The sequence below is a fragment of the Erythrolamprus reginae genome, chromosome 2 (assembly GCF_031021105.1).
Source record: "Erythrolamprus reginae isolate rEryReg1 chromosome 2, rEryReg1.hap1, whole genome shotgun sequence".
Classification (NCBI taxonomy): Eukaryota; Metazoa; Chordata; class Lepidosauria; order Squamata; family Dipsadidae; genus Erythrolamprus; species Erythrolamprus reginae.
In genome coordinates, this window is record NC_091951.1 from 4968733 (window position 1) to 4977536 (window position 8804).

General features: G+C 42.2%; 1 pseudogene; it reads left to right on the plus strand.

The window, feature by feature from the left end:
• Positions 1-4728: 4728 nt before the first annotated feature.
• On the plus strand, positions 4729-7197 carry LOC139162920 (zinc finger protein 420-like; annotated as a pseudogene).
• The last annotated feature ends 1607 nt before the right edge of the window (positions 7198-8804 follow it).

An 8804-nucleotide genomic window follows, 5' to 3' on the forward strand; every position in this document is an offset into this window, starting at 1 on the left:
TAAATATAAGGGCCATTGGTTTGTTGGGGTTTTTATTGTAATATTCTAGGGTGTTAAGTATGGTCCGACTGTTATTACTAATATTCCTTGCCGGTAGAAATCCATTCTGGTCTGAGTGAATAATATTATTTAGAATCTTTTAAAAACGTTCTGCAATTATTGTCCAAAATATTTTATAGTCTGTATTTAGTAAAGAGATTGGTCAGTAATTTAGTAGGTATTTTTTATCTTTATTTTCTTTCGGAATGATAGTGATGTAAGCTTCTGACCATGTTTTGGGAAGGTTGCCTTGAAGTAAGGCTTCGTTGTATACTTTTAACATAAGTGGTTCTAATAAGTCCTGGCAGTGTTTATAAAATTCCGAGGGGATTCCATCAGGTCCCGGGGTTTTGTTGTGTTGTTTTGCAATGGCCAATTTGATTTCTGTGAGGGTAATTGTCTTATTTAATTTGGTGCTTTCTTCGTCTGTTAGCTCTAATGTTTCGTTTTGAAGTAGATATTCCCTAATTGCAGAGTTATCTGTTGTATCTGAATTATATAGTTCCTGATAGAAGTGTTTTATTATGATTTTCTTTTCCTCCGTGTTTGTTTTCAAGGAACCTAGATTGTTGTAAAGGGATTCTATCATTTTTTCCGCTTTTTGTTGTGTCAGTGTGAAACCAGCCAGCAGCCGGGTTTGTTTGCGGATTCAAAATTTATTTGTTTTAATCTTTTAATTTTAGCAGTAAGTTGTTGTTGGGTTTCTAGGTTTATTTCATGTTTTATAGATTTTATTTTAATAAGGGTTGTTATGTCCTGATGCTGTTGGAGAATTGTTTCTGCGTCTTGGAGTTTTGTGTTAAGATTGTTGAGCTTCTGTTTTCTTTGTTTATTGTTATAGGCTGAGTAAGAAATATATATTCCACGCATATAGGTTTTCATTGTATCCCAAATTATCTGAAGAGATGTTTCTCCTTCATTATTGGTCTTTATAAAGGTTGGTAGTTCATTTTCTAGGTGGGTTTTAAATTGTTTTTCATTTATGGTAGATTGGTTCATAGTCCATCTTTGGCGTATTATGTTATTCTGGTTGTTAAGAGTTAGGAGTATGGGGTTGTGGTCGGTCCAAGAACCGGGTAAAATCTGTATTTCTTTTATTTGATTAATGATATAAGAATTAGACCAAGCCATATCGATATGTGACCATGATTTGTGTGGATGTGAATAAAAGGTGTATTGTGATTTCTCTGGGTGGTGTGTTCTCCATATGTCTTTAAGTGCAAATTCATATGTTAAGTCTTTGAATGTAGTTGGGAGAGTTTTCCTTAGTCGTTGCTGTTTATTACTCTTGTGGTCTTTGTTTTCATTTTGTATCGCATTAAAGTCGCCTATAATAATGAAATTTGTTAAATTCCTTTCCATTATTTTTTTGTGTAGTTGTGAGAAAAATATCGATTGGTAGATGGTAGGTGCGTAGATTACTATTATTGTTAGTTGTTCGTTTCTAATAGTTATCTGCACCATTAATATTTGACTGTTGGTGTCTTCATAGATAGGTTTTGGTCTGTATTGGGTTTTAACATACTGTATATGGCAATTCCTCTTTTTTTAACTGATGCTGAGGAAGTAAAGAGTTCGCCAAGACCGGGGAGAAGTAGAACCATGGCATCCTTTTTGGTAATATGTGTCTCTTGCAGACATGTTATATGAAAGTTGTGGTTTAGAAGTTTGTGGAAAATCTTTTTTCTTTTTCTCTCTGAGTTTAACCCATTAATATTAGTTGAGAATATGGTGATATCATTTTCTTGTGATAAAATGTGTGGGTTTTTGTCGCTTTTATTTCCTTGCTTCAGCTTTTGCCCTTGTAATCGGCCCTTGTCTTTCATGCTTGTCTTGTGTTTGTTGTAAATCGCCTTCTTGAATTTGCAATTTTCATATTTGCCCATTCTCTCACCTAAACCTAGGACTTCTGTGATGCACAACCATTTAATTTGGTGCATATTTTTGTTTTAGTAATTTAGGAACAATGAAACAGAATAACAGTTGGTAGGGATCTTGGAGGTCTTCTAGTCCAACCCCCTATAACATTTCAGATAAATGGCTGTCCAATTCCTTCATCAACACCTCCACTTTTGGAGCAACCACAATTTCTGGAGGCAAATCATTTCACTTATTAATTGTTCTCACCATCAGGAAATTTCCCTTTACTTGTGGGTTGGTTCTCTCCTTGAAAACTTTCTATCCATTGTGTCTTGGAACACTGCTATCATGTCACTCCCTGGTCCTTCTTTTCATGAAAGTAGACATACCCAATTCCAGCAACGTTAAACAGCAATGCTTTAACCTCTGGTCCAGTAGTAATTTTTGTTGCTCTTGTCTGCACTCTTTCTAGAGTGTCTAGATCTTTCTTATATCTGGCAACCAGTAGTGGAGTCAATATTCCAAGTGTGGTCTTATCAAGGCATTATAAAGTGGTACTAACACTTCATGTCATCTTGATTCTATCCCTCTTAATGCCGCCTCTGATTTTGTTGGGTTTTGGGTTTTTTGGTGGCAACTGTACATTATTTGCTCACTCATATTTAAGTGTTTGTCCACTAGGACTCCAAGATCCCTGTTGCACTTACTACTATTAAGCCAGGTATCACCTCTTCTATGTGAATGCATTTGGGTTTTCTTTCCTAAATGAACGTGGTTACATTTCTCACTGTTGATTTTGCTTTGTCAGATGGGGCCCATATCTGTTGATCCTTCTATATCTCGATCTTATATCCGGGAGTGTTGTTATACCTGTTGATTTGGTCTTGTCTACAAATGTGATGCGTTCCCCTTCTATCCTCTTGTCTAAATGAATTATGAAGATAAACAGATGTTATGAATCCTCCCGTTCTGTTCTTTTCCCTGTGTTCAGGTGAGTCCTGTGTCCTTCGAGGAGGTGGCTGTGTCTTTCTCTGAGGAGGAATGGTCTCAGCTGGATCCTGACCAGAAAGCGCTGCATTCGGAAGTCATGCTGGAAAACCATAGGAACGTGGTCTTTCTGGGTAAGAGTGTGACACCAATCAGAGTTCAAGAGGAGAGATTATAGTTATTTCTTTATTTAAACTACCTATATAATGAGACATCATCTCCTGGGAGGGAGAAGGAAAGGATCTGGCCTTCTGGTGCTCCAAGGAAGGAAAGTGTCAATGTCTCGTTGCTTAGATGCTTTATGTGCCATTTCATATCTGTATTTTTCCATTTCTATTTAAACTTATATGTTGGGGTGTGTAAAAAGAACGAGGTGTGCTTTTGTGTGTCCTCTGGAGGTCATGTGAGAGGAGTGTGTTGTCATTTGTCTCAAACCTCCAAACTTGTGTGAGAACAGAACTTTCCATTGGTTCCTTTGCCTTCTTGGGTGCATTTGCAGAAAGAAGAAGCCTAAAGTATTGAGAGATATGTGAAGTCAGTAGTAGAAAACGTAGCACTATTGATCTCACGTGATATCGCACTATAATGCTCTAGGCCTCTCTTCCCGGCTACCCAAGGCCTGCACAAGATCCAGGGCAAAATGTTGGCCGAGAGATGGAAGGTCCCTTCGTCTCCAAAGATTTTTGCCCTGGATCTCGTGCAGTCCTCAGTTCTTAAAGTTCTTCAATGCCTGAAGGTGTGAGATCACATGATATTAGTAGCCTGGGATCTTGCACTACTGGTCTCGTGTGATCTATCCCTAAAGTACTTTAGACCTCCGCTCTCTGCGAACTGACTCCTGTACCACATCCAGAGTGATGGCAGTTTTCCTATATCTCAGGGGCTGCCACAAAGAAGAGGGAGTCAAACTCTTCTCCAAAGCACCTGAGGGCGGGACAAGAAGCCACGGGTGGAAACTAATCAAGGAGAAAAGCCACTTAGAACTAAGGAGAAATTTCCTGACAGTTGAAACAATTGATCAGTGGAACAGCTTGCCTCCAGAACTTGTGAATGCTCCAACACTGCAGGTTTTTAAGAAGATGTAGGATAACCATTTGACTGAAGTGGTGGAAGGCTTTCCTGCCTAATCGGGGGGGTGGACTAGAAGACCTCCAAGGTCCCTTTTGTTTTTCTATTCCATTCTTTAATTCAAAACTGACTGAGTGAGATTTGCAGATAGATGGATGGATGGATAGATAGATAGATTATAAAGAAAGAGATATCTAGATATTTTCAAAGCTTTCATAACTCATGAATATAGAAATCATAATGTCTATATCACAACACTGTGAGCATGCAGTCATAGAAACATAGAAGACTGATGGCAGAAAAAAGACCTCATGATCCATTTAGTCTGCCCTTATACTATTTTCTGTATTTTATCTTACAATGGATATATGTTTATCCCAGGCATGTTTAAATTCAGTTACTGTGGATTTACCAACCACGTCTGCTGGAAGTTTGTTCCAAGGATCTACTACTCTTTCAGTCAAATAATATTTTCTAATGTTGCTTTTGATCTTTCCCCCCAACTATGATCTTTCCCCTCATCAGAACCTTCTGAGAAGGGCAGCATACAAAACTAATAAATTATTATTATTATTAATTATTATTATTATTAATTATTATTATTATTATTACTATTATTATTATTCTAATGCAAAGATACAACGTAATGGAATTTTGGACAAATTCAGAAGGAAATTCACGTGACTTTCTACATTTTGATGGTTTTCCCTAACTTTGTCAACATTTTCATTTCCCTTTTGCTTTGAAGGTCATAACTGGCAGCAGAATCAAGATCCCTGTGAACTGTTCCAACTGATCAATGATAAAGATGGAATGGAGAAGTTTGGAATTGGAATGAAATTCGAAATCCCTGAGAGAAACCAGTCAAAAAATTGGAATCAGGAAAGCTCATCTTCCACTGATGCTCCGATGCAAGACATTCTTGCCCGACAAGAGAAAATGAAGAAAAAATATATTGGAAAAAGTGTGAAGTTAGCTAAAGCTAAAATACAAGTAAATGAAAACTATTTCACCCAAAACAAAGGGGAAGATGCTATAAGAAGACACAATGGACAAAATTACAATGGGACATCCATTCTTTCTCTTGAAAGTAACTACCTTACATCTCAAAAAGCGATTAATACAAAAGGGGAGCCATATAAATGTTTGAAATCTGGAAAATGTTTTAGCAGAATGTGGCAACTTACTATACCCGAAAGGATCCCCACAGGGGAGAAGCCGTATAAATGCAGGGAGTGTGGAAAGACCTTTGCTCACAGAAGTCAACTTACTTCCCATAAGAGGATCCACACAGGGGAGATGCCGTATAAATGCATGGAGTGTGGAAAGACCTTTGCTCAGAGAAGTCATCTTATTTCCCATAAGAGGATCCACACAGGAGAGAAGCCATATAAATGCATGGAGTGTGGAAAGACCTTTGCTCATAGCAGTACACTTACTTCCCATAAGAGGATCCACACAGGGGAGAAGCCGTATAAATGCTTGGCGTGTGGAAAGACCTTTGCTCGAAGCACTCAACTTATTTCCCATAAGAGGATCCACACAGGGGAGAAGCCATATAAATGCTTGGAGTGTGGAAAGACCTTTGCTAATAGGGGTGGATTTATTTCCCATAAGAGGATCCACACAGGGGAGAAGCCGTATAAATGCATGGAGTGTGGAAAGACCTTTGCTCGAAGAAGTCAACTTACTTCCCATAAGAGGATCCACACAGGGGAGAAGCCTTATAAATGCATGGAGTGTGGAAAGACCTTTGCTCGAAGAAGTCAACTTACTTCCCATAAGAGGATCCACACAGGGGAGAAGCCGTATAAATGCTTGGATTGTGGAAAGACCTTTGTTCAAAGTAGTGCACTTACTTCCCATCACTGGGTCCACACAGGGGAGAAGCCGTATAAATGCTTGGATTGTGGAAAGACCTTTGTTCAAAGTAGTGCATTTACTTCCCATCAGAGGATCCACACAGGGGAGAAGCCATTTAAATGCATGGAGTGTGGAAAGACCTTTGCTCGCAAAAGTCATCTTATTTCCCATCAGAGGATCCACACGGGAGAAGCCGTATAAATGCATGCAGTGTGGAAAGACCTTTGCTCGAAAGGATAGCTTTGTTTCCCATCAGAGGATCCACACAGGGGAGAAGCCTTATAAATGCATGCAGTGTGCAAAGACCTTTGCTCGAAAGGATAGCTTTGTTTCCCATCAGAGGATTCACACCAGGGGAGAAGATGTATAAATGCATGGAGTGTGGAAAGACCTTTGGTCGCAAAAGTCAGCTTACTTCCCATAGGAGGATCCACACACGGGAGAAATCGTATAAATTTTCTACTGCGGCTTGATTTCCTGGCTCCAATCCTCCCCTGCCTCAGACGCCTGATGGACCCTGAGGGCTTTCAGAGGGTGCTTGAGGCCTGGAACAAGGCGGCAGGAGAGGCTCTTGACCAAATTGCGCCATTGCGACCTCTCTGTGGCATTAGACCCCGTAGAGCTCCATTGTTCAACGAGGAGCTCCGGGAGTTGAAACGCCAGAAAAGACGTCTAGAGAAACGATGGAGGAAGAGTAAATCTGAATCCGATCGAACACTTGTAAGAGCTTTTATTAAGACCTACAAAGTGGCGCTCAAGGCGGCAAGATGCATGTACCATGCCGCCTTGATTGCATCAGCGGAATCCCGCCCGGCCGCTTTGTTTAGAGTGACCCGCTCCCTTCTTAATCATGGGGGAGTTGGGGAGCCCTTGCAGAGTAGTGCCGAGGATTTTCACACGTTTTTCGCGGATAAAATCGTTCGGATCCGAGCGGACCTCGACTCCAATTGGAAAACAGAGTTGACTGACAAGTCAGTCGAGGTGACTGGGGCACGTACTTGTCCACCTGTCTGGGAAGAGTTTGATCTGGTGACACCTGATGAAGTGGACAAGGCCATTGGAGCTGTGAGTTCTGCCACCTGCCTTCTAGATCTGTGTCCCTCCTGGCTGGTTTCGGCCAGCAGGGAGGAGACACGGAGCTGGGTCCAGGAGATTGTCAACGCTTCTTTGGGGGGGGGGGGTCCTTTCCGGATTTATTTATTTTATTTATTATTTAGATTTGTATGCCGCCCCTCTCCGCATCCCCTCCTAAAGAGGCCTTCCCTGGACCCAGCCATTCTCAACAACTATTGCCCAGTCTCCAACCTTCCCTTTATGGGGAAGGTTGTTGAGAAGGTGGTGGCGCTCCAACTCCAACGGTCCTTGGAAGAAGCTGATTATCTAAGCCCTCAACAGTCAGGATTCAGGCCCGGCTACAGCACGGAAACTGCTTTGGTCACGCTGATGGATGATCTCTGGCGGGCGCAGGACAGGGGCTTGTCCTCTGTCATGGTGCTTCTTGACCTCTCAGCGGCGTTCAATACCATCGACCATGGTATCCTGCACCGGCTGGAGGGATTGGGAGTGGGAGGCACTGTTCTTCAGTGGTTCTCCTCCTACCTATCCGGTTGGTGGCAGTCGGTGTTAGTGGGGGGTCAGAGGTTGACCTCTAGGTTACTCCCTTGTAGGGTGCCTCAGGGGTCAGTCCTTTCCCCCCTGCTATTTAACATCTACATGAAACCGCTGGTTGAGATCATCCAAGGGCATGGGGTGAGGTATCATCAATATGCGGATGATACCCAGCTTTACATCTCCACCCCATGTCCAGTTAGCGAAGCAGTGGAAGTGTTGTGCCGGTGCCTGGAGGCTGTTGGGGTCTGGATGGGTGTCAACAGACTCAAACTCAACCCTGATAAGACGGAGTGGCTGTGGGTTTTGCCTCCCAAAGACAATTCCATCTGTCCGTCCATTACCCTGGGGGGGGGATTATTGACCCCCCCAGAGAGGGTCTGCAACTTGGGCGTCCTGCTCGATCCACAGCTCACACTAGAAAAAACATCTTTCGGCTGTGGTGAGGGGGGCGTTTGCTCAGGTTCGCCTGGTTCACCAGTTGCGGCCCTATTTGGACCAGGAGTCACTGCTCACACTCATGCCATCATCACCTCGAGGTTCGACTAATGTAATGCTTTGTACATGGGGCTACCTTTGAAAAGTGTTCGGAAACTTCAGATCATGCAAAATGCTGCTGTGAGGGCATTCATGGGCTTTCTCAAATATGCCCATGTTACACCAACACTCCGCAGTCTGCATTGGTTGCCGATCAGTTTCCGGTCACAATTCAAAGTGTTGTTTTTGACCTATAAAGCCCTTCATGGCACCGGACCAGATTATCTCAGGGACCGCCTTCTGCCGCATGAATCGAAGCGACCAGTTAGGTCACACAGAGTTGGCCTTCTCCAGGTCCCGTCAACTAAACAATGTCGCTTGGCAGGACCCAGGGGAAGAGCCTTCTCTGTGGCAGCCCCCTGCCCTTTGGAACCAACTCCCCCCAGAGATTAGAATTGCCCCCACCCTCTTTGCCTTTCGTAAGCTTCTTAAAATCCACCTCTGCCGTCAGGCATGGGGAACTGAGATATTCTTTCCCCCTAGGCCTTTACAATTTACGCATGGTATGTTTGTATGTATGTTTGGTTTTTATAATAAGGGGTTTTTAGTTGTTTAGTATTGGATTGTTACATGCTGTTTTTTATCACTGTTGTTAGCTGCCCCGAGTCTGCGGAGAGGGGCGGCATAAAAATCCAATAAATAAATTAAATAAATAAATAAATAAATAAGTCACTTTTAAAAATGTTTGCATCTAAAAAAACAAAACAAAAAACCCATCCATCCAGTAAACCTACACACTGATTGACATCTGCCAGACATTTTCTTTTGTCTCTCTAGCCAGAATAACATTCCACTCAAAAGAGTTTCTGTAATTACGACACTGGGTTGCTTCCCTCCCTCAC